Here is a 26,959-nt window from a genome sequence, read left to right as displayed (position 1 = left end):
TTTTTAAGTACCTCATTTATTAAGGGTTAAATTGGATAAGAACTACTTCATTATAGTCTGCTCTATTGAAGGCCATAGTCTGCTTAGAATCTTGTAACCACAAAAATTGCTAGTAGCGTATGGAGTCTATCCGATGTCAAAGAATAGATGTGATTTACTGGAGAAGATGAATTCCATTAAATCATTAACATTTACAATTGTCTTTCCGATCCATTCTTCATCAAGGATATCGACTAACTCTGAAAGAATAGTACTTATTTGCAAAAAATACTCTGCAATTTGTGAAGAACAAAAATATGATTAAAGGACAAATAATATAAGACCACAATTTGCAATCCAGTCTAGAAGTAACATAATTTTAGAATGAAAAAGTAATATTTTTAGTACCTGTCCAGATCAAGGATTGTACTGTACACAAGTATTTTCGAAGTAGCTATAATAAAATGCCACGCTTGATTGTAGTAAAGTGATTCTGCAAACCAAAACATTCTTGTATATATTTCTAAGAAGATAAAAGAGGATGATAAAGAACGCTGCAACTTTTCTTTAAAAAGTTAGTTAGGAGAATTGTGTGTAATGGCTGCTATAAACATTTTTGTATTGATTCTACAAATCACAAGAAAAAAGAAAGAAAAAAAAGAGGAAAAAGAACAACCCTTTTTTGTACTGTTGTACTTACTAATAGTAATAATGCAAGCTAAAACACTAAAGAGATTCACAAAGGACACCTAAAGTTAAGCAACATTCAATAGATTACTCCACAAATCAAAAAGAACCTGTGGAATAGTCATAGTTTCCATCATTATATTGATAAATATGCTAATGAACTGAGCACAAACAGTAATGCATATACATGTAAAAGAGCACAGATGGGAAAGGAGCAGAGTTCTAGACATATGACTCATAGCAGAAAAGCAGATAATAGATTTGAAACTTGACATTGGAGGAGCAGTCACACATCGAAGAGTGCATATACGTCCATGAACATTTAGTCACTTCTTTTCTTACTAAGAGTGTGAGTGAACATTCTAAACATAAGCATTCCTAGTGAAACATTCCCCCTGCACGACAATGAAACTACACATGAGGGCGAGAATAAATAAAACAATCATATCAGCTCCAAAGAATTTGATGATAAGGAAGAGTATATCGTGATTGGTCAAAGTGTACGGGGGTATACCGCACAATAACATGCTGGATAGGATAGTGATCACGCCCAACTATGCCTTATAAAAAGGATTAAGCGGTCGTTGCAAATATAATCCAGTTTACAAGTCCTGAGTCGAATCCCACAGAGAATTAACGTACTAATCACAACTTTTAGTTTAGCAAGAATCCACGTAATCAACTTCCAAAAATATTGAATAATGAATTGAGTGTTACTGACTAACTAACAACAAGGTAATTAAAAAGCTGTAAAGTTTTATTTTTAATACTGACAAAGCGAATGTTGTAGACAAGGTTGAAAAGGTCTAGGGTTGCGATTTCCCCTCTTATCGGAATCCTCTCTGTTGCTTCTCCTATAAATTCACCTAGATACTCTCTTCCGATCGTGAGCACTTTAGGTGCCGTAATTCTCTTCCGAGCAAATACAATTATTTACTAAACGTATTCTTTCGAACTACGCTAGCTAGCACTCGTTTACCGCTCACTGCGATCGCACCAAGGTTTCGTTATTCCTAATCCCACCTTTAAACCCTCCGTATTGATCCCTCATATACGTTAGGAGTGATGTTGTTCAACAACTACCTAAATATGTACCCTTTTTCCAAGTAATACACACTAAATAGGTATAGCCGATTGAGGGCCCTTCAATCAACCATAATAATCACGTAGTTGAACACATAGGAAAAATTCAATGGAAAATTTATATTAAATGCAATAAAGATTCATCCTCCAAGAGGTTCCATCAAACCCTAGAATAAAGAGTTTAGCTACTCATAATTATTTTAACAATCACAACATAAGAATTCAACATCAATGATAAAAAAAAGGGAGAAAGAAAGATAAAAACTCGTTTCCGAATCTTCCGTCTTGCTCCTTACCAGTTCTTGCCTTCAAAATTCTCCTAAGCTGGGCTTCATATAGGTCAAGGACAGTCGCCTCTAAAATTATAATTTTAGCCCTGGAATAATTTTTATCGGAAGGACGTGCGCGGCCGCACACCTGGGCAGGTGACCGCGCATCTGGCCGCTCACTTTGGCCAGTTTCTGCCTGACTTGCGCGGTCAATGCGCGGCCGCGCACCTGGGCGATTTTCTGCACTCTTCTTTGTTCTTCTTTTTAAATGCACTAACCTTCTTCGATCCTCGAACAAACTCCTAATTTACTCCATAAGCCTTTACTTGGCCTTCAACGCTCCATATTATCTCAAAACACTCCTTAACCTCATTGTAGCCTGGAATTGCTCCTGCAAAGCATAAAAATACTCAATCAGAGCAATTTACTATCATTTAACGCTCAAACATCAGTGAAGTGCAGCCAATTTAGAGTGCAAATAATGGCCAAACTATATAGTTATATCCTACTATCAATACTCCACACTTAAACCATTGCTCGTCCCCGAGCAAACAAATCACACTTTACATAGACACAACCTTACTAAGCGACTTTCCTAACTCATCATACCAAGAATATTTCAAATAGACCAAGCACAGTAGTGTAACATCTTCACCTCAGATATTGACTCACAAGCATCATGCATTATTCACAATTTACTCACTTACTCTAACACAAAGGTCTAGAATTACCTTTCATTCATGAATCAAGTGCCCTCCCACAACAAAAGAGAATCGTTCCACAATTAATAGAATTCATGAACAATTAGGAAGTTCAAGATAGACAGAATTTACTCACTCTCAGCAACGGCATTCATGTGCCACAAAAGATGCACCATAGGCTTTCCCGTAGTGTACTACTCTACTAATTGCGTTCATTCAGTCAAGGATCAAGTAGGACTTTTAACTGGTTGTAATGTAGGCTACGGGACGGGTAGGATACATTTAGATATAAGAGTGACTACACCTCCCTAAGCACTTTAATACATACACTTCAGCAGTCGGAACCCCACACTTATGTCAAACCATACTCCGCCTTCAAATCAATATACATTAACTCTTAATTATTTAAGCACAATTATATCAAGAGTCACCACTTATCAAGGAATATTTATTTATTTATTTATTAATTTTTTGTTTTCCACAGCAATACAACTATTTTGTTTTCTTTTCTTTCTTTTTCAATTCAAGTGGCTCTTACTTTTTCAAAATAGTGCACCTTTCTCCTTATTTCAAAAGCCAAACCAACCACCACACACTTTAACTTTTACAAAGTTCATAACAATTTAAGTGCTCATGAGAGGTTAAAAGGTTCAAATAGATGGTTAATTCAAACAAAAGGGTAACGCTTGTAATGTGGTTGCCAAAGAAACAGGATTGCAGGCTCAAAGGGTTTAACCACGATACATAATAATTAGGCGGGTAAAATATACATATCTGGCTCAACAAAAAAACGCCTATATCACTTTCAAGACTGAACAAAACTACTATTTCGCTTTGCAAACACACGGGGCAAGTTCTAGACATCAAATGCAATGCACAGAATACAACAAACCTCACACACACATGGCACATGACTCACTCAAGATTGGATCATCAAAACACTCTAGTCAAAGCACTTAAGCCAAGTTAAGAATATACAATTTAAGGCACATATACAAGAGTCAAAAACTGAGCCTAAGCGTCACACTACAACACTCGCTATTCTCAAGGCATAACGAAGTTGAGAGACCCTGTTTTCATTTTAGCCCATAGCCTACGGGTTCCTACTTCTAAAAAAATAAAACTAACTACACCCGGTTCAAACGAAACCCTTGAAAAAGAACCGCGGCCCAAAGAAAAACCAAGAAAAAATTGATACACTACCAACAAAAGAAAATCTTTTTATCTTTTTTTTCTCTCGACTTTAATCCCTCAAGAAACCCGTCGAATGATATCCATCGTCGGAAAAAGTTGAAACTTTTGAATTTTTTTTAAAATTCAACTAACCAAAGAAACTAACACTAATCTACATTACTATATATATATATATATATATATATATATATATATATATATATATATATATATATATATATAAGATACAAGATATCCCCCTACCCCACACCTTAAATGGCGGCATGTCCCCATGTCACACAAAGAAAAAAATGCAAGGTAAAGGAAACTTCCCTGATAGAGTCAGTCCTGGTCGGAGACAGTGCCTGGGTCGAGATGGCAAGCCCTGCCAAATGCACACAGCCATGCCATGACCATTCTCTTTGATTTTGCATTATGGGTAGCAAGGACATCCACTCTAGCTCCAAAGTCCATGACAGACGTACCCAACCCTGCCATTTACTTCTCTAAGATTGTCATTCTCATGTCCTATCTGACAACTGATGTTCCCTCAGCAACCTGGTCGTGTGGGGGCGAAGCAGCTACAACCTCAGCTTGCCCTTCATTACCCTCATTTGGAGCATCAGACTCATCGCTATTTGCCTCAACGGGTGCAACAAGATTCTTCCCAATTACCACTTTATCAGCCCGAAACTTCTATTCTTTTTTTACTTTCCCATCCAAGTTCTTGTTTTTCGGTACACGTGCCGCACGACATAATCTAGTGATTAAGGAAGGAAAGAAGAACCCATACCTTTGCACCGGACAACGAATGAATATTTTATCATGAATAATCTTAGCTACATCAAAATCATGGCCATTGATAAAACACCAGATCAGTGCTGCCCGGGGACCATTCACCTCAGTGGTATTAGAAGAAGGCAGCAGGCAGCTATTGATGACATAGATCCAACACTTCCCTTCAAAGGTAAGCGATGCCGAATGAAACTTTCGCCCCTGCTTAATCCACACTACTTCCTTGTTGGGCACACATATTGTTCTAAAGAACAAATTCCACGAGGTTGGTTCTATGCTATAGGTGTCATAATAGTCCTCTGCTTCAGGATTTATCCCAAACACTGGCAACCGGTAAGCTCTCCTAATGGCCTCGATGGATGTATCCACACTCTTATGTCGTACCGTGCAAACATGGTTCACATATTCCGGGCAGTTCGTGTAAAACTCCCGCACAATTATTAAATTGGATTCATCAGGTTCTTCAAAGAATATACCCAGCCCGTACCGAACCAATTCACGATACATATTGGGACAGTTATTTTGGAGGGACCCCATATCAATTCCCCTCTCCGGTATGGGTTTCTTGGGAGCCTTATGACCAAAACGTTCCTGGACCGCGCTTGATGCGAACTTGATACTATCATACTGGGGAGCATTGGCCGAGGCCCATGGCCGGGAGGAGCTTGCGTGACCACTGGAGGATGCACCTGTGGTTCTTCGTTTCTTGGATGGCACCATACTACCTAAAATAAATACCACTATCAGCAAAAGGCATGATGTGTAAACCAAGAGTGGTTACTCAGACTTCACCAGCACACTTGGTCACAAAATTCTATTCTCTAACTCATTGTGGCATTTATACAAACAGCTGATGCGCAAGTTTACCCGAACTCCCAAACATCAATTTTTATACCCCCAATTCAACCACAGATATATCAAAGCCGAATCTAACCCAACATGGTGAAATTCCACTATTACCTCAACATGCAAACAAGTATACTAAAAAAAATAAAGAAATCTACTACAATACAAGAAAAGAAAAATAGAGAAACTAAACTAAACTAAGACGGAAACAAAAACAATGGCACTTACCTAAGAGAACTTGTGAGGATTTTGGGTTGGGAAGTTATGTAAGAGGAGAGACGAGGGGAAGGGGGTAGGGTTTGATTTTAAAATTGGGGGAAGGGGTAAGGGTTTGTGCGTTTGTTTTCTTATGTTTAGAGAGGGGGCATTTTAGATTAGAAGAGGAGAATTGGTGTAACGACCCGGCCGGTCATTTTGAGAGTTATAGCCCCATTTTTTTCTCCATTTCTGCTTCCTTTTGTGTTTTTAGTGATATTATGATATATCAGATTAGTTGTTTTGGGCCCGGAGTGGTTTCAGAGTGAATTGTGACCCTTAGTCTCTTATTTATAACCTTAAGTTGGAAAAGACAATTGGATATTGACTTATATGTAAACAATCTTGGATTTGAATTTTGATATTTCCGTTAGCTTTGTTAGGTAATTTTGGACTTGGGAGCGCGTTCGAAATGCAATTTTGAGGTCCGTAGTGGAATTAGGCTTGAATTGGCGAAAGTTGAAAATTTGGCGATTTCGGTCGATAGTGAAAAAATTTGATATCGGGGTCAGAATGGATTTCCGGAAGTTGGAATAGGTTCGTGGTGTCATTTGTGACGTATGTAAAATTTAAGGTCATTCGGACATATTTTGGTAGGTTTCGGCATCGTTGGTGGAATTCAGAAGTTTAGAAGTTCTTAGGCTTGAATCCGGGGGTAATTTGGTGTTTTGATGTTGTTTTGAGTTATTCGAAGGTTCGACTAAGTTCTTATGATATTATGGGATGTGTTGGTATGTTTGTTTGAGGTCCCGAGGGTCTCAGGTGAGTTTCAGGTGGTTAACGGACCAATTATGGCCTTTGAGAGATAACTGATCTGCTGGTTTTTGTTGTTGCTGGTTTCCTATTACGCGTTCGCGAGGTAGGTCTCACGTTCGCGAAGAGTATCTGGAGATTGAGAAAGAATTTTTCTTCACGTTCGCGAAGTAAGGGACGCGATCACGAAGTTTTAGGAGTAAAGTGCATCGCGGACGTGAGATGAGTAACGCGTTCGTGAAGAAGAGAAGAGGCAGTTGGGGACCCCATTCATTTGGTCTACGCGTTCGCGAGGGTGAGGTCGCGTTCGCGAAGAGAAGGTTCAGTAAAGGTTCGCGTTCGCGAGTGGTAGATCGCATTCGCGTAGAAGGAATTTCTGGGCAGAGGCAGTTGTGCTTCGCGAACGCGAGGGCACTTCCGCGTTCACGAAGAAGGAAATCTGGGCAGAAGTGTTAAATTTCAAAATCAGGGGTTTGAACCCATTTTTCATATTTTGAGCTAGAGACCACGGGTTTAGGCGATGTTTGAAGGGATTTTCAGGGAGTTGATTGGGGTAAGTGTTTCTCACTTGCTTTTGGTTAAATTTCATGATTATATCATGATTTGTATCATCTAAATTGTGATTTGGGGCGAAAAATTGGGGAAAAGGTGGAAGAATTCTTGAGATGGAATTTTGAGGTTATGAAAGGGATTTTGTTTTTGGATTTTGGTAAATTTCATATGACTAGACTCGTGAATGAATGGGCTTTCGGATTTTGTGACTTTTGTCGGATTCCGAGACGTGGGCCTGTGGGCCGGGTTTTAGCCAATTTCGGTTTTGAGTCTAATTTAGTAGTTTTCTTGTGGAATTGATTCCTCGAGCATATATTAATGGTATTGTACTGCTTGTGGCTAGATTTGGGATGCTCGGAGGCAGATTCGAGAGGCAAGGTCATTGCGGAGTAGAGATTTGCTCGGATTGAGGTAAGTAACAATTATAAATCTAGTCCTCAGGGTATGAAACCCCAGATTTTTGTGTCATGTAACTATTTGGAGGTGACACACATGCTAGGTGATGGGCGTGTGGGCGCGCACCATTGGGGATTTATGACTTGGTCCGTCCCGTAGCAACTGTAAAGTTGAACAACCTGTTGTAGCTATATGCTCTTTATGTGCTTTAGAAAGATTTACTGTAAATCATGCTAGATACCATGTCTAGGCCTTATGCCAGTATTATTTGGACCCTTAGAGGTCGTTTCTTACTATCCTCTCACTGCTTTAGTTGATATCCCGTAATTAGTCATGTTCATGCATTCTTACATCATATCTCAGTCTCTGTTATCCTATTTGTTGCATCATGTTAATGTTGTTTGGGCTGATTTCTTTGATTTCTGAGAGCCCGAGAGACCGGAGAGGTTTATGATTGAGTGAGGACGAGGGTCTGTTTGTGATGTATTATACCTTAGCACGTGAGTTGTCCGTGCGGATTCTGATATGATATTAGAGCACGTGAGTTGTGCGTGCAGTGCGTGACTTATCCGTGCAGATTATAGCGCTTGGGTTGTAGGAGCCCCTCTGCAGTCGGAACACCCCCAGTGAGCGCAGGTACCTACTGAGTGCGAGTGCCGAGTGTTGAGTGATCGTGAGGCGTGAGTAATGGTGAGGCATGAGTGATTGTGAGGTTGGAGTGATTAGGAGGACTGAGTGATGTTAGCCCGAGGGCAGTATATTATTTCATCATCCATGCTCATAGTTGCTTTGAGTCCTTGTTTGAGAACTGTTGAAAGATATTTCTAATTGATTTACTTGAACTTGATTTAAACAAGCTGATTTGACTTAAACTCTGGTTACAAAGCATGCCGCACTTTATTAAATTTTTGTGATATGAACGGTATTTGCATTTAGCTCGTCACTACTTCTCAGCCTTTATTTATTTCTGTTACTTGCTGAGTTGGTGTACTCACTTTACTCCCTGCACCTTGTGTGCAAATCCAGACATATTTGGTCATGGTAGCGGCTGCTGATATTCCTATAGCTGATCATTGAAGTTAGCATGGTAGTTGCCTGGTGATCATAGCCCTGTTTTCTCCTTCTTTATCTCCCCCTTAGTTGTATTTTGAATTTTTCCCAGACTTTGTTAGTCTTATTGTTGTCCGACCAGTTTTTAGTAGTTGCTCTTGACTCGATGACACCCCGATGATTGGGGCTTTTTATTCCGCATTTCTATTTTTTTGAGTTCAACCCTTTTTTCTTTTATGAAATTCTGCTATACAAGACGCCTTTTGGCATATCTTTGAATGAATTGTTGTAGTATTGTAGGAGTTGGCTGGCCTAGTACCATCGATAGGCGCCATCACGATAGGTTTGAGTTTAGGGTCATGACAAGTTGGTATCAGAGCCTAGATTATGTGGTTCCTGCTATGCCTGAGGATGATCAGCATAGGTTAGAGAGGTTTGGGAGACTCCAGCCTCCACCTTTCAGTGGAACAGAGAGAGAGGATGCCTAGGACTTCTTGGACAGGTGTCAGAGGATACTCCGTACAGCTGGTATTCTGGAGACTTGTGGGGTCTCATTTACTACTTTTCAATTTTCTGGGGCTGCATTCAGATGGTGGGAGACTTACGAGAGGCGTAGGCCTGTTAGCGCAGCATCCCTTACTTGGCAGAAAGTTCTCTGTGGTCTTTTTGGAGAAGTTCGTGCCTCAGTCCCGCAGAGAGGAGCTGCATAGACAGTTTGAAAAGCTTCGCCAGGGTGATATGTCTGTGACGCAGTATGAGATGTGATTCTCGGAGTTGGCCCGTCATGCTATCTGGTTGGTTACCACAGACAGGGAGAGGATCATGAGGTTTATAGATGGTCTCACTTTTCAGCTACGGTTGCTTATGACCAGAGAGAGGGTGTCTGATGCTACTTTTGATGAGGTTGTCGACATTACTCGGCAGATTGAGATGGTTTGCGGTCAGGAGAGGATTGAGAGGGAGGCCAAGAGGCCTCGAGGACAGGGAGGATTCAGCGGTGCTCCTTTTGGGGGTCAGTTCCAGCACGGTAGAGGTCGTCATTTTAGACAGGCTCAATCAACTCGGCCAGTTCACCGTGGTGCATAATCGGGCCATGGTTCTCATAGTTCTCATCAAGGCCACTCATCACTCAGTGCCTTTCCAGCCCAGAGTTCGTCCCGTGCTCCATCAGTTCAGGGCTCCTCTATGCCAGGTTCTTCTACCAGTTATCCTGGTACTCGGGGCTCCCTTCAGTCCCCGCCACCAGCACCAGGGAGTTATTTTGAATGTGAGGAGTTCGAGCATATGTGGAGGCAGTGTCCTCGTCATCATGGAGGTCTATCTCAGTAGAGGAGTCAGCCTTCAACTTCAGCACCAGTTACTTTACCACCCGCCCAGTCAGCTCGGGGTGGAGGTCAGTCAGCTAGGGGTCGCTCTAGAGGGGGAGGCAGATCAGGGGGTGGCCAGGCCCGTTTCTATGCCCTCCCTTCTAGACCAGATGCTATTGCTTCAGATGCTGTGATTACATGTATTGTCTCAGTTTGTCACGGGATGCCTCTGTATTATTTGAACCTAGTTCCACTTATTCATATGTTTCCTCATATTTCGCTCATTTTCTGGATATGCCCCGTGAGTTTTTAGTTTCATCTGTTCATGTATCTACTCCTGTGGGCAATACTATTATTGTGGACCGCGTATATCAGTCATGTGTGGTGACTTTTTGGGGTCTAGAGACCCGAGTGGACCTTTTGTTGCTCAGTATGGTTGACTTTGATGTGATATTGGGTATGGATTAGTTATCTCCATGTCATGTAGTTCTAGATTGTCACGCTAAGACCGTGACATTGGCGATGCCGGAATATTCGAGGGTTGAGTGGAGCGGTTTTATAGATTATGTACCTAGTAGGGTAATTTCATATTTGAAGGCTCAGCGTATGGTTGAGAAGGGTTGCCTATCTTATTTGACGTTTGTGAGGAATGTTAGTACAGAGACTCCTACCACTGATTCTGTTCCGGTGGTATGTGATTTTTCGGATGTGTTTCCTGCAGACCTGCCAGGTATGCCGCCTGACAGGGATATTGACTTTGGTATTGATTTGGTACCGGACACTTAGCCCATTTCTATTCCACCGTATCGTATGGCACCGGCAGAGTTGAAGGAGCTGAAGGAATAGCTTCAGGAACTCCTTAATAAGGGGTTTACTCGGCCTAGTGTGTCACCTTGGGATGCACTGGTTCTATTTGTAAAGAATAAGGATGGTTCCATGAGGATGTGCATTGATTACAGGCAGTTGATTAAGGTCACAGTCAAGAACAGGTATCCTTTGCCTCGTATTGATGATTTATTTGACCAGCTTCAGGGAGCGAGTGTATTCTCCAAGATTGATTTAAGGTCCGGGTATCACCAGTTGAAGATTCGGGATTTGGATATTCTTAAGACAGCTTTCGGGACCCGATATGGCCATTATGAGTTCTTAGTGATGTCTTTTGGGGTGACCAATGCCCCAGCAGCATTCGTGCATTTGATGAACAGTGTATTCCAACCCTATTTGGACTTATTCATTGATGATATCCTGGTGTACTCTCGTACCGAGGAGGAGCATGCTCAACATCTGAGGATTGTATTACAGAGATTGAGGGAGGAGAAGCTTTATGCAAAGTTCTCCAAGTGTGAGTTTTGGCTCGGTTCAGTAGTATTCTTGGGGTACGTGGTGTCCAGTGAGGGTATCCAGGTGGATCCAAAGAAGATAAAGGCGGTGCAGAGTTGTCCTAGACCGTCCTCAGCCACGGAGATTAGGAGTTTCCTTTGTTTGGCGGGCTATTACCATCGCTTCGTGGAGGGATTTTCATCTATTGCATCGCCCTTGCCCAAATTGACCCAAAAGGGTGCTCCATTCAGGTGATCAGATGAGTGTAAGGAGAGCTTTCAGAAGCTCAAGACTGCTTTGATCACAACTCTAGTGTTGGTTCTACCATCAGCTTTAGGTTCTTTACACCGTGTATTGTGATGCCTCGAGGGTAGGTATTGGATGTGTTCTGATGTAGGAGGGCAGGGTGATTGCCTATGCCTCGCACCAGTTGAAGACCCATGAGAAGAACTATCCTGTCTACGATCTTGAGTTAGCATCCATTGTTCATGCCTTGAAGATTTGGCGTCATTATTTGTATGAGGTTCATTGTGAGATCTATACTGATCACCAGAGTTTGCAACATCTGTTTAAGCAGAAGGATCTTAATTTTTGTCAGCGGAGATAGTTAGAGCTTCTCAAGGACTATGATATCACTATTTCGTACTATCCGGATAAGGCCAATGTGGTGGTCGATGCCTTGAGTCGACGGGCGGAGAGTTTGGGAAGTTTAGCATATCTCCCAGCAGGAGAGAGACCCTTGGCGTTGGATGTTCAGGCCCTAGTGGGCCATCTTGTTAGATTGGATATTTCGGAGCCGAGTCGGGTATTTTCTTGTGTGGTCTTTATGACCGTGTCAGGGAGCGTCAGTATGATGACCCCTACCTGCTCGTTCTTCAGGACAGGGTTCAGCGAGGTGATGCCAGCGATGTGACTATTGGTGATGATGGCGTGTTGAGGATGTAGGCCGGGATATGTGTGCCCAACGTGGATGGGCTTCGGGAGTTGATTCTTGAGGAGGCCCACAGCTCGTGGTACTCCATCCATCTGGGTGCCGCAAACATGTACCAGGATTTGAGACAACACTATTGGTGGAGGCGGATGAAGAAGGATATAGTTGGGTTTGTGGCTCGGTGTCTCAACTGTCAGCAGGTTAAGTATGAACATCAGAGATCGGGTGGCTTGCTTCAGAGGTTAGATATCCCAGAGTGGAAGTGGGAGCGGATCACCATGGACTTCGTAGTTGGGCTCCCACGGACTTCGAGGAAATTCGATGCTATTTGGGTTATTGTGGATCGGATGACCAAGTCCGCGCACTTTATTCCAGTTGGCACTACTTACTCTTCAGAGCGGTTGGCTGAGATTTACATCCGAAAGATTGTTCGCCTGTATGGTGTCCCAGTTTCCATCATTTCAGATAGGGACACTCAGTTTACATCGCAGTTTTGGAGGGCCGTGTAGCGAGAGTTAGCCACTCAGGTTGATTTGAGCACAACTTTTCACCCTCAGACAGACGGCCAGTCCGAGCGCACTAATCAAATATTGGAGGACATATTACGCACTTGTGTCATTGAGTTTGGGGGTTCATGGGATCAGTTTCGGCCGCTCGCGGAGTTTGCATATAACGATAATTATCAGTCGAGCATTCTGATGGGTCCGTATGAGGCTTTATATGGGAGGAGGTATAGATCTCCAGTAGGATAGTTTGAGCCGGGTGAGGCTAGGCTCTTGGGTACAGACTTGGTCCAGGATGCATTAGATAAGATGAAATTGATTCAGGAGCGGCTTCGCACGGCGTAGTCTAGGCAGAAGAGCTACGCGGACAGGAAGGTCCGTGATGTGTCTTTTATGGTTGGGGAGAAGGTTTTGCTGAAGGTATCACCCATGAAGGGTGTTATGAGGTTTGGGAAGAGGGGCAAGTTGAGCCCCCGATTTATTGGGCCTTTTGAGGTGCTTCAGAGGATAGGGTAGGTGACTTATAAGCTTGCCATGCCACCCAGCTTGTCGGGTGCACCCATGCTCTGGAAGTATATTGGAGATTCGTCCCATTTTTTGGACTTCAGCACGGTTCAGTTGGAGGGTGATATGACTTATGATGTGGAGCCGGTGGCTATTTTGGATCGACAGGTTCTGAAGTTGAGGTCAAAGGACATAGCTTCGGTGAAGGTGCAGTGGAGAGGTCAGCCTGTGGAGGAGGCCACCTGGGAGACCGAGTGGGAGATGTGGAGCATATATCCATACCTATTTGAGACTCGAGGTATGTTTCTAGACCCGTTCGAGGATGAACAATTATTTAAGAGGGAGATGATGTAACAACCCGGCCGGTCGTTTCGAGAGTTATAGCCCTGTTTTCTCCATTTCTACTTCCTTTTATGCTTTTTAGCTATATTATGATATATCAGGTTAGTTGGTTCGGGCTCGGAGTGGTTTCGGAGTGAATTGAGACACTTAGTCTCTTATTTAGAACCTTAAGTTGGAAAAGTCAACTAGATGTTGACTTACGCGTAAACGATCTCGGATTTGAATTTGGATGTTTCCGTTAGCTCCATTAGGTGATTTTGGACTTAGGAGCGCGTTTGAAATATGATTTGGAGGTCCGTAGTGGAATTAGGCTTGAATCGGCGAAAGTTGAAAATTTGGCGATTTCGGTCGGCAGTGGAAAAATTTGATATCGGGGTAAGAATAGATTTTCGGAAGTTGGAGTAGGTTTGTTGTGTCATTTTTGGCGTGGTTGTAAAATTTGAGGTCATTCGGACGTGGTTTAGTAGGTTTCGGTATCGTTGGTGGAATTCGGAAGTTTAGAAGTTCTTAGGCTTGAATCCGGGGGTAATTTAGTGTTTTGATGTTGTTTTGAGTGATTCGAAGGTTCGACTAAGTTCGTATGATGTTATGGGACGTGTTGGTATGTTTGGTTGAGGTCCCAAGGGTCTTGGGTGAGTTTCGGGTGGTTAACGGACCAATTATGGCCTTTGAGAGATAGTTGATCTGCTGGTTTTTGATGTTGTTGGTTTCCTCTTACACGTTCGCGAGGTAGGTCTCATGTTCGCGAAGAGTATCTAGAGATTGAGGAAGAATTTTTCTTCACGTTCCCGACGCGTTCGCGAAGGTTTAGGAGTAAAGTGCATCGCGAACGCGAGATGAGTAACGCGTTCGCGAAGAAGAGAAGAGGCAGCTGGGGACCCCATTCATTTGGTCTAAGCATTCGCGAGGATGAGGTCGCGTTCGCAAAGAGAAAGTTCAGTAAAGGTTCGTGTTCGCGATTGGTAGATCGAGTTCGCGTAGAAGGGATTTCTGGGCAGAGGCAGTTGTGCTTCGCGAACGCGAGGGTACTTCTACGTTAGCGAAGAAGGAAATCTGGGCAGAAGTGTTAAATTTCAAAATCGTGCGCTTGGACCCATTTTTCATATTTTGAGCTAGAGACCACGGATTTAGGCAATTTGTGAAGGGATTTTTAGGGAGTTGATTGGGGTAAGAGTTTCTCACTTGGTTTTGTTAAATTCCACGATTATATCTTGATTTTTATAATCTAAATTGTGATTTGGGGTGAAAAATTTGGAAAAACGTAGAAGAGTTCTTGAGATGGAATTTTGAGGTTTTGACAGGGATTTTTTTGTCGGATTTTGGTAAATTTTGTATGACTAGACTCGTGAGTGAATGGGCTTTTGGGTTTTGTGACTTTTGTCGGATTCCGAGACGTGGGCCCGGGGGTCGGGTTTTAGCCAATTTCGGGTTTTGAGTCTAATTTAGTAGTTTTCTTGTGGAATTGATCCTTTAGCATATATTAATGGTATTGTACTACTTGTGGCTGGATTCGGGACGATCGGAGGCAGATTCGAGAGGCAAGGTCATTGTGGAGTAGAGATTTGCTCGGATTGAGGTAAATAACGGTTGTAAATCTAGTTCTGAGGGTATGAAACCCCGAATATTTGTGTCATGTGACTATTTAGATGTGACACGCATGCTAGGTGATGGGCGTGTGGGCGCGCACCATTGGGGATTTGTGACTTGGTCCATCCCGTAGCAACTGTAAAGTTGAACAACCTGTTGTAGCTATATGCTCTTTATGTGCTTTAGAAAGATTTACTGTAAATCATGCTAGATACCATGTCTAGGCCTTATGCTAGTATTGTTTAGGCCCTTAGAGGTCATTTATTGCTATCCTCTCACTGCTTTAGTTGATATCCCGTATTCAGTCATGTTCATGCATTCTTACATCATAGCCCAGTCTCTGTTATCCTATTTGTTGCATCATGTTAATGTTGATTGGGCTGATTTCTTTGATTTTTGAGAGCCCGAGAGACCAGAGAGATTTATGATTGAGTGAGGCCGAGGGCTTGTTTGTGAGGTATTGTACCTTAGCACGTGAGTTGTGCGTGCAAATTCTGATATGATATTATAGCACGTGAGTTATCCGTGTAGATTATAGCGCTTGGGTTGTAGGAGCCCCTCCGGAGTCTGAACACCCCCAGTGAGCGTAGGTACCTACTAAGTGTGAGTGTCGAGTGTCGAGTGTTGAGAGATCGTGATGGTGAGGCATGAGTGATTGTGAGGTTGAAGTGATTGGGAGGACTGAGTGATGTTAGTCCGAGGGGCAGTATATGATTACATCATCCATGCTCATAGTTGCTTTGAGTCCTTGTTTGAGAACTGTTGAAAGATATTTCTAATTGATTTACTTGAATCTGATTTAAACAAGCTGATTTGACTTAAACTCTGGTTACAAAGCATGCCACACTTTATTAAATTTTTGTGATATGAACGGTATTTGCATTTAGCTCGTCACTACTTCTCATCCTTTATTTATTTCTGTTACTTACTGAGTTGGTGTACTCACGTTACTCCCTGCACCTTGTGTGCAAATTCAGGCATTTTTGGTCATGGTAGCGGCTGCTGATATTTCTGTAGCTGCTCATTGGAGTTAGCAAGGTAGCTGCCTGGCGATCGGAACCCTGTTTTCTCCTTCTTTATCTCCCCCTTAGTTGTATTTTGGATTTTTCCCAGACTATGTTAGTCTTATTGTTGTCGGACCAGTTTTTAGTAGTTGCTCTTGACTCGGTGACACCCCGATGATTGGGGCTTTTTATTCCGTATTTCTATTTTTTTGAGTTCAACCCTTGTTTCTTCTATGACATTCTGCTATACAAGACGCCTTTTGGCATATCTTTGAATGAATTGTTGTAGTATTGTGGGAGTCGGCTAGCCTAGTACCATCGATAGGCGCCATCACGACAGGTTTGAGTTTAGGGTCGTGACAATTGGGGGGCGGGGGGTATTTTTAAAGGAAAAACAAAGAAAGTAAAAAAGAAAAGAAAGAAAAAATAACTAATTCAAAACCCTACAAAATGGCGCTTAGTGCGCGGCCGCGCACGTGTGGCAGTGAGGGTATAAAAATGCGTGGCCATATGTGCGGTCGCACATGTGTGGCAGTGAGAGTCTGAAAATATGCAGCCATATGCGCGGCCGCACATGTTTGATAATGTGTGTGTGTGTGTATATATATATATATATATATATATATATTTTTTTTTTTTCTAATATTGGGTTGCCCCTCAAGAAGCGCCTGATTTAACGTCGCGGCACGACTCGGGTTATCCTTAATCAAGGATCTTTCAAGTAGAAGGTCGAGATCATTTTATCTTCCTCAACCATGCCCTGATAATGTTTTAGCCTTTGCCCATTAACTTTGAACTTGCAGGATCTATCTTCCGATGTAATCTCGACGGCTCCAGTTGAATGCATCTCTACCACACGAAATGGTCCTGACCATCTTGACTTCAACTTGCCCGGACACAACCTTATTCTTGAATTGTACAGCAATACCATATCTCCAGGTTTAAAGTTCTGCTCAAAAATATTTTTGTCATGCATCCTCTTCATTCTCTCCATATATAGTCTTGGGCTTTCAAAAGCATGGTAGCGAAACTCATCAAGCTCGTGCAACTCAGTGAGTCTACTTGTACACGCCTCTTCTATGTCGAGATTCAACTGCCTCAATGCCCACCAGACTCTATGCTCTAACTCCACTGGTAAGTGGCACACCTTCCCAAATACCAATTATACATCGACATGCCAATCGGCATTTTGAAAGCGGTATGATAGGCCCAGAATGCATCATCTAACTTTCTCGCCCAATCCATTCTTGTAGCATTCACGGTCTTTGTCAAAATGCTCTTTATCTCTCTGTTCGAAACTTCCACTTGCCCACTCATTTGTGGGTGATATGGGGTGGCAACCTTGTGGCGTACACCATATTTTTCTAACAACTTTGCAAAGGCTCGGTTGCAGAAATGAGTGCCTCCATCACTGATTATTTCCCTTGGAGTGCCAAATCAGGTGAAGATGTTCTTTTTCAAAAAACCAATGACCCCATTTGCATCATTTGTAGGGAGCACTGCAGCCTCTACCCATTTTGACACGTAGTCCACAGCTACAAGTATGTACTTGTTTCTATATGAGCTGACAAAAGGCCGTATGAAATCGATTCCCCATACATCAAACTCTTCTACCTCCTGAATTGGGTTCATGTGCATCTCATGTCGGCGGGAAATGTTCCCGGTTCGTTGGCATTCATCATAACCCTTCACCCAGAAGTGTGCATCTTTGAACAATGTCGGCCAGCAAAAGCCCGACTCCAACACTTTTGCAGTTGTCCTTACTCTCCTGAAATGGCCGCCATATGGGGATGTGTGACAAGCCTACAAAATAGAAGATTGGTCTATCTCGGGGATACATCTCCTGATTATGTTATCAATACAAATCCTGAACAGATAAGGCTCATCCCAATAATACATGCGACAGTCACGAAAGAACCTTTTCTTTTGGACAAAGGAAAGGTCATAGGGGACAATACCGCTTGCCAGGTAGTTTGCAATATCTGGATACCATGGCGCTACCTCCAGGCTCGTAGCCAACAGTTTTTCATCCGGGAAAGTCTCCACAATCTCTTCCGTCTCAACCTTCTTCTCTACTCCTTCCAGCCTAGACAAGTGATCAGCCACTTGGTTTTTCGTTCCCTTTCGATCACGGATTTCCAAGTCAAATTCTTGCAGCAGTAGAACCCATCGAATTAGGCGCGACTTTGATTCCTTCTTCTCAATTAGGTACCTGAGTGTAGCATGGTCAGTATAAACAATTACTTTCGAGCCTATCAGGTATGACCTGAACTTGTCAAATGCGAACACCACTGTTAGCATCTCCTTCTCAGTCACTGTGTAATTTAGTTGGGCACAACTCAAAGTTCTACTTGCGTAGTATATTGGATGCATGACTTTATCTTTCCGCTGCCCAAGGACTTCTCCCACCGCATAGTCGCTTGCATCACACATCAGATCAAACGGTTGCTCCCAGTCAGGTGCAACTATGATAGCGTGCTGACACCAGCCTCTTCTTCAATTCCTCAAAAGCTACCATGCAATATTCAGAAAACACAAAAGGGTGATCTTTTTCAAGTAATTTACACAAAGGGTTAGCAATTTTGGAAAAATCTTTTATAAACCGCCTGTAGAAACCGGCGTGGCCAGGGAAACTTCTTATTGCCTTAACAGAAGTAGGTGGTGGCAACTTTTCTATTATATCAACCTCTGCGCAATCCACTTTAATGCCCTTGCTTGACACTAGGTGCCCCAAGACTATACCTTCTTGTACCATGAAATGGCACTTTTCCCAGTTTAATACTAGATTACTCTCCATACACCTTTTCAATACTCTTTTCAAGTTCATAAGGCAGTCATCGAATGAGTTCCCCACCACTCATAAGTCATCCATGAAAACCTCCATTATTTCCTCTACCATATCTGTAAAGATGACCATCATGCACCTCTGGAATGTGGCGGGTGCGTTGCATAGACCAAACGGCATTCTCCGAAAGGCATAGATGCTATATGGACAGGTGAATGATGTTTTCTCTCTATCATCTAGGGCAATAGAGATCTGATTATACCCTGGGTATCCATCCAAAAAGCAAAAGTGAGACCTCCCTGCCAATCTATCTAGTATCTGATCAATGAATGGCAGTGGGAAATGGTCTTTCCGGGCGGCCTAATTCAACTTTCTGTAATCCATACATATTCAACATCCTGTGACTGTTCTTGTTGAGATCAACTCATTATTCTCATTTTGCACTACAGTCATTCCACCCTTCTTTGGCACATACTGAACTGGGCTGACCCAGTTACTGTCAGAGATGGGGAAGATGATTCCTATATCTAACCACTTGATCACTTCTTTCTTCACCACTTCTTTCATGTTGGGGTTTGGCCTTCTTTGATTTTCTCTGGAAGGTTTGTGCCCATCTTCCAGTAGAATCTTATGCATACAAAATGCCGGGCTGATACCCTTAATATCTATAATGGTCCAACCAATTGTAGTGTTGCATTCCATTAACACCTGCAAAAGTTGTTGTGCCTGCACATCTAACAAACTGGATGAGATAATAACAGGTAAAGTTGAGTTAGGTCCCAAGAAGGCATACCTGAGGTGAGCCGGTAACGGTTTTAGCTCCAACTGTGGTGGTTCTTCAATTGATGGCTTAGCTGGAGGGGTTTTTCTTTCTTCTAAGTGTAAAGGCTCGAATTCGAGCTCTCTTTTCCAGTGCCCTTGCCCTTCAAGGGCCAAAACCCACTCCTCCAAGTCCTCACCATCCACCTCTTCTAAGTTCATGAGGCAGGCCGCTAGAGGGTCTTTTGCATTCAGAGTCTCATCTTCCTCCTCCAATATCATATCCACAGCTTCTATCAGAGAGCAGTTAGCAAACTCACTGGGTCGCCACATAAATTTTTGCACATTGAACGTTATCTCTTTATTGTTCAGTCTCATTTTTAGCTCCCCAGTTTCACAATTAATTAGAGCTCTCCCAGTGGCCAAGAATGTCCTTCCCAAAATTATGGGAATCTCCTCGTCAACCCGGCAGTCTAGAATGACAAAATCTACCGGAAACACAAACTTTCCAACCTGCACCAGCACATCATCAAGTATACCTGATGGCCTCTTCACTGTTCGGTCGGTTAGATGTAGTAACATGGATGTGGGTCTTGCTCTTCCAATGCCTAACATTTTATAGATAGCCAAGGGCATCAAGTTTATGCTTGCCCCTAAATCACAAAGTGCTTTAGCAAAAGCATAGTTGCCTATTGTGCATGGGATTGTGAAACTCCCTAGGTCGGACAGCTTCTCAGCTATGGGTCTCGTCACGACAGTACTACATGTCTGATTCAGTGTAACCATGGCCAAGTCTTGAAAGTCGAACTTACGAGACATCAAGTCCTTCATCATTTTTACATAACCAGGTATCTCCTTCAAAGTGTCAATCAATGGAATATTCACCAGATTTGCTTCAACATTTCTATGAATTATTTATACTGCTCATCTTTCTGATATTTGGCCAATCTCTGGGGAAAGGTGCTGAAGGCCACTTGTTTCCTGTGATTTGAGTTTGAACCTGCTCGGGCACTATTTCTACTGCCTTCTCTTGCACTAACTCAATTTCCTTCGCAACCTCCTTTTCTTTTCTTGATTCAACTGGTGCATGTTGTACCGTTACCTCTGTCAACCCTGTTCAATCATCAAACTCGATTGGTACTGGCACAAATGTTTCCGTTGGTCAGATTTTGCGAGCAATTTCTTGCTCTAGATTAAGATCTCTACCATTTCTTAGACTCACCGCCATAAGCTACTTCGGGCCCTGCTTTTTTGGATTGATAGGCATGTCTGCGGGCAACGTCCCTTGAGGACGATTATTCAGAGCCATGGATAACTGTCCTAATTGTATATCAATGCCTTTTATCACTGAGTCATGTGCTTCGACTTCCTCTTGCATTTTCACATTGGACCCAATCAGTTATTGCAGCATTCCTTTAATTTTGGACAACCCGTCTTCTTGTCTAACTATTTGTTGTTGTTGAGGCTGTTGATAAGCTAGATATTGATTTTGCTGATTGTACCCATGTTGCCTTTGGTAAGGCATAACTTGACCCTGTAGTTTCATAGCTCCAGGATTGTTGCCATTATTATACTGTTGATGTGCTGGTCTATATTACTAATTCTGCTGCCCCCAATTCTGACCACCTTGCCTCGGTCCTCCATAGTTGGCCACATAGTTCATATTTTCCTGATAGTTCTGGTAATCACTTTTCGCACTCCATGAGCATACATATGGTTGGTTAATCCATTGTGTACACAAGTCCCCATTAGTCGCGTCAACTATATGTACCTGCTACTTCTGGCCTGATTCATCAATCTTTTTGGTAAGGATGCTCATTTTTGTCATTAGAGTGGCCATATTCTCGGCTATGGAGTTGTTTGGGTCTAAAGCCACTGAGTGAACGACAAGAGTGATCGTAGAGTCTCTTGTCATCCATCCTAAGTTTTGAGCCATTTTATCAAGTAAGATCTTGCATTCTCTGAATGATTTGCTCAAAAATGCTCCTCCTGCTGAAGCATCAATATTGACATTTAAGCTGTCTGCCAATCCCATGTAGAACCTTTTCCTCAACATCTGATCTGGAATGCCATGATGAGGACACTTAACCAGCATACCTTTTAACCTCTCCCACATTTTCTGTAGTGTTTCTGTTGGTCTCTGCCTGAAGCTAAATATCTCATCAACTTGTTTGGCAGTCTTATTAGGTGGGTAGAACTTGTTCAAAAATTACTTGACTAATTCCTCCGAAGTAGTGATGGAGTTTATGGGGAGTGAATTAAGCCAAGTCTGAGCCTCTCCCGTCACCGAGAATGGAAACAACAATAGCCTTATTGCTTCTGGTGTCACATTTGGTTGCCTTTGCGTGACACATATCGACAGGAAATTTTTCAGATGTTGCTAAGGATCTTCAATGTATGACCCTGAGAACAGTCCCTTGTTCTGCAACAAATGTAGCACGTTGTTTGTAATTTGAAATGATTCTGCTTTTATCTGAGGGACTGCAATTGTGGTTGCTATATTTTCGGCGGTGAGTTGTGCCCAATCATACAAGGCTGCTTCTGGCATAAGAGGCGCCACACCCTGGTTGTTTGGGTCATTCGCATTATTTTTGTTGTTTGAATTTACTATTACATCTTCCATGTCTGGTTCGATTCGTTCTGTTGAGTTTTGTTGATCTTTGTCTTTCTTGTCTGCACGATTCAATGCCTTGAAAAGTTTCTCAGGATCTGATAATGCTTCGAACAATTCATCAGTTCTTGAGGAGTTTCTAGGCATGCACCTGTAGCACCCAAGACTACAAACGTTAGAATTTCAATGTATTTAGTTTAAAATGAAGAAAATTGACTACACTAAGAATTCTAGCACTTCTTTTTGCTGCAATTAATAACACCGTTAAATTTCACGGCAACGGTGCCTAGGGGTGGGTATCAGTTGGTTCGGTTCGGTTTTGTAGAATTTCGGTTCAATTTTCGGTTTGTGATTTTAATAACCAAAAGCGAACCATAATAACTTCGGTTCGGTTTGGTTTTTTCATGTTCGGTTCGGTTTAATCGGTTCGGTTTTCGGTTCAAATTTATATAATTCCCTTTATGATAATCCTTGACTAAGCTAAGACAAAACAGGAGCAGATGCAGTGGCAGTGGCAGCACTATAGAAGCATTGGGTGTTCAGCAATGCAGATAAGAGAGGTGGAAATTTGCTACAAAAAACGTTCAGAAATTCGAACCATTCCTATACACGGTACACATATTGCTACAAAGAATATCCAACATGTACTATTAGCTAATAAACTATATTAGTGATGGTGAAAATAACAATCTTATAATGTGATTTTGTTCCAAGGCTAATGTACAAATATATTGACTATTTTGACACTTGGTTTCTTAATCTGTTTTTCGATTTTTTCGGTTTAACCAAAAACCGAACCATTAAAACCGACCACTGAACCGAACACCGAAATTTTTAAAAGAATAAATCGCAAACCGACCGAATAAACCGAAAAATTAAAATCGAATAAACCGAAATTTTCGGTTCGCCAGTTTTTTCGGTTCGGTCGGTATTATGCCCACCCCTAACGGTGCCAAAATTTGATCACGCCCAACTATGCCTTATAAAAAGGACTAAATGGCCGTTGCAAATATAATCCGATTTATAAGTCCGGAGTCGAATCCCATAGAAAATTAACAATCTAATCACAACTTTTTGTTTAGCAAGAATCCACGTAATCAACTTCCAAAAATATTAAATAATGAATTGAGTGTTACTGACTAACTAACAACAAGGTAATTAAAAAGCTGTAAAATTTTATTTTTACTACTGACAAAGCGAATGTTGTAGATAAGATTGGAAAGGTCTAGGGTTGCGATTTCTCCTCTTATCGTAATCCTCTCGGTTGCTTTTCATATAAATTCGCCTAGATACTCTCTATCGATCCTGAGCACTTTAGGTGTCGTAATTCTCTTCTAAGCAAATACAACAATTTAATAAATGTATTCTTCCGAACTACGCTAGCTAGCACTCGTTTACCGCTCACTGCGATCGCACCAAGGTTTCGTTATTCCTAATCCCACCTTTAAACCCTCTGTATTGATCCCTCATATATGTTAGCAATGATATTGTTCAATAACTATCTAAATATGTACCCTTTTTCCAAGTAATACACACTAAACAGGTATAGCCGATTGAGGGCCCTTCAATCAACCACAATAATCACGTAGTTGAACACGTAGGGAAAATTCAATGGCAAATTTATATTAAACGTAATAAAGATTCATCCTCCAAGAGGTTCCATCAAACCCTAGAATAAAGAGTTTAGCTACTCATAATTGTTTTAACAATCACAACATAAGAATTCATCATCAATGATAAAAAAGGGAGAAAGAAAGATAAAAACTCGTTTTCGAATCTTCCGTCTTGCTCCTTGCCTGTTCTTTCCTTCAAAATTCTCCTAAAAACCAAGATACCCTCTTTTTGGGCGAGCTGGACTTCATATAAGTCAAGGACAGTCGCCTCTGAAGTTATAGTTTTAGTACTGGAATAATTTTTCTTGGAAGGACGTGCGTGGCCGCGCATCTGGCCGCTCACTTTGGCCAATTTCTGCCTGACTTGCGCGGTCAGTGCGCGGCCGCGCACCTGGGTGATTTTCTGCACTCTTTTTTGTTCTTCTTTTTAAATGCGCTAACCTCCTTCGATCCTCAAACAAACTCCCAATTTACTCCATAAGTCTTTACTTGGCCTTCAACGCTCCATTTTATCTCAAAACACTCCTTAACCTCATTGTAGCCCGGAATTGCTCCTGCAAAGCATAAAAATACTCAATCAGAGCAATTTACTATCATTTAACGCTCAAACCTCAGTGAAGTGCAGCCTGTTTGCACTGCTAATTTAGAGTGCAAATAGTGGCCAAACTACATAGTTATAGCCTACTATGAGATAGCCGGATAAATGCACCAAATTGAAAGGAAATAATAGCTCTTCCGTTGGTTGTAGTCCTTTCAGGAAATAAAAGCACTCGGGGAAATTGGTTCTCTGTTTTCAGATCCTTGAAAGCATATTTTTGTATCAAATAGCTATATTGCTCTACACTCTATATTTATAATTTGTCCTAATTTAATTGATTAAGAGAGTACATAGAGTTTATAGAATTCCGGAGATATAAAGATAGACCAAACTCATTTGCAACCTTAATTGGCCATCTGCGAAATACATATCTCTGTTTTGTGTACCGGTATGACAAAAAGGTAAAGCAGGCAGGTTGTTTAGTATAACTTACAAATTGATGGATCGATTACTCCCTATATTATTTATTGATTGCATCAAGTAGCTAATTTGATAATCATTTACTTGTAAGCTTTTGGATTAGATGAACTCAAACTCATTTTATGCATTTGAGTCTTAAATTAGTTAGCTTGGATCAGACTTCAAAGCAAACCTAAACATGATAATTACAGAACTAAAAAGTGTAAACAATAATAAAGTAGTCAAAATGTTTGGTAAAGCCTTAATATATATATGCTACCTCCATTATCAGCATTCGAACTTAATTCTCCTTCATATGTACTTGGTTAAAAATTAGTATTTGCATCCCTCATGTTGCACTTTATAGCAGTCTTATCGTACGCCCTGGGCCAAAATCGTCATATCAATGTTGAAATAAAAGGGAGGGGGAGAGTGAGGTTATGATCATTATACCTTAGCAACTTCCATATCGTTGTCAATCAGTCCAAGATAAATATACTGCAGTATATATCCAATTACACGATATTCTTTCTTCTTTCTAAAATCTGTATAATGATATGATAATATAAGTGGTTAGTTACTTCTTACTGAGAAAGTGCAAAATCTGAGCTTCCCATCGTCCACATTTGTGCATCGTGACTCCCCTGTTTTTCGTGCTTACTCTAGAGAACCCAATGCTTAGATGTCAAAGTATGGAGTTCATTTCTCGTAACGTCATTGAACTAATGAAAATTGTTTATGAAAGTCATTTTAGTTTGTTTTGTAACCGGAAAGTCATCAACTTCCCTCGACTTGCTCCAATTTAATCAAGTAGTATGCTTTTTCCTCTATTTTCCGATTTCGATCGACTCGAATCTAGTTATAATTAATTCGATATAGTCAACAAAATTAAAGGAATAAATTTCATAAGAAAATACTACATTTTCAATAAAATCCGGCGAAAGTTACGAAATATGAATGCCCATTCAACCACGAGTCCAACCATACCATTTTTACTAAAATCCGACATCAACTTGACCTCCAAATCTCAAATTCTCATTTTGAAATCCCTAGGCCCGAATCCTGTGATTTCACCTCAAAAACATGTAATCTATTCGAAATATTCAATGATAATCTAATATAATTGACTAACAATGCGCAATATTCAATGAATAGATAATCTAATATAATCTATTCGAAATATTCAATGAAAACTCCATCGCACCTGCGCCTTCCTCTCGATTTTGCGCAAACGCTTCTACGCAACATGAGCCGCATCTGCGGCATCGCACCTACGGCCAATTTCTCGCAGGTGCGATTACACTAGAAGATAGAAATTCTCCCATATTTCTTCTAAGTTCGAATTTGATCCGTTAACCATTCGAAACTCACCCGAGACCCTCGGGACCTTAAGTAAATACACCAACATGTCCTAACACATTATACGAACTTGCTCACGCGATCAAATTGCCGAAACAACATCTAAAACTACGAATCAGACACCAAATCAAAGGAAATTTTCAAGAAAATTTTAAAACTTTTATTTTCACAACCGGACGTCCGAATCACGTCAAATCAACTCCGTTACTCACCAAATTCGGCAGACAAGTCATAAATATTATAGTGGACCTATACCGGGCTCCAAAATCAAAATACGAACCCGGTGTCAATAAATCTAAAATCAGAAAATTCTTAAAAATCATTAAGCGTTCAAACTTTTAATTTTTCATCAAAATTTCATATCTCGGTCTAGGGACCTCGGAATTTGATTCTGGGCATACGCCCAAGTCCCAAATCATGATACGGACCTACCGGAACTATCAAAGCACTGATCTGAATCTGTTTGCTCAAAATATTGACGAAAGTCAACTCAGTTAAGTTTTTAAATCTCTAATTCACATTTTAATCCATTTTTCACATAAAAACTTTTTGGAAAATTTTACGGACTGCGCATGCAAGTCGAGGAATAATAAAATGTGCTTTTCGAGATCTTAGAACACAGAATTAATTATTAAATTTAAAGATGATATTTTGGGTCATCACGCATTACAAGTAATTCATCATATGGGGTCCTAAAATACCTGCATATAACATAATTAGTAGCTACGCACGGACTCTCATCACCTCGTTCGTACGTAGCCCCCACAATTAGCAGAAAATATTAATTTTAATCACCTA

At 41.4% G+C, this 26,959-nt stretch overlaps 1 long non-coding RNA gene across 2 annotated transcripts; it reads right to left on the bottom strand.

The window, feature by feature from the left end:
- Positions 1-296: 296 nt before the first annotated feature.
- On the bottom strand, positions 297-25,496 carry LOC108948862 (uncharacterized). 2 transcript variants are annotated; one of them, XR_011415721.1, is made up of 3 exons: positions 25,384-25,496; positions 25,083-25,186; positions 297-472 (listed from the first exon to the last, which is right to left on the bottom strand). It is a non-coding gene; the product is annotated as an uncharacterized lncRNA (long non-coding RNA). The 2 variants fall into 2 exon arrangements; XR_011415722.1 differs by having other exon boundaries at positions 25,391-25,496.
- Between the last annotated feature and the right edge of the window lie 1,463 nt (positions 25,497-26,959).

This window comes from Nicotiana tomentosiformis, chromosome 4, assembly GCF_000390325.3.
Source record: "Nicotiana tomentosiformis chromosome 4, ASM39032v3, whole genome shotgun sequence".
In the NCBI taxonomy this organism is placed as follows: Eukaryota; Viridiplantae; Streptophyta; class Magnoliopsida; order Solanales; family Solanaceae; genus Nicotiana; species Nicotiana tomentosiformis.
Note: the sequence above shows the minus strand (reverse complement) of the source record. Positions and strands in the feature narration are given on the sequence as shown.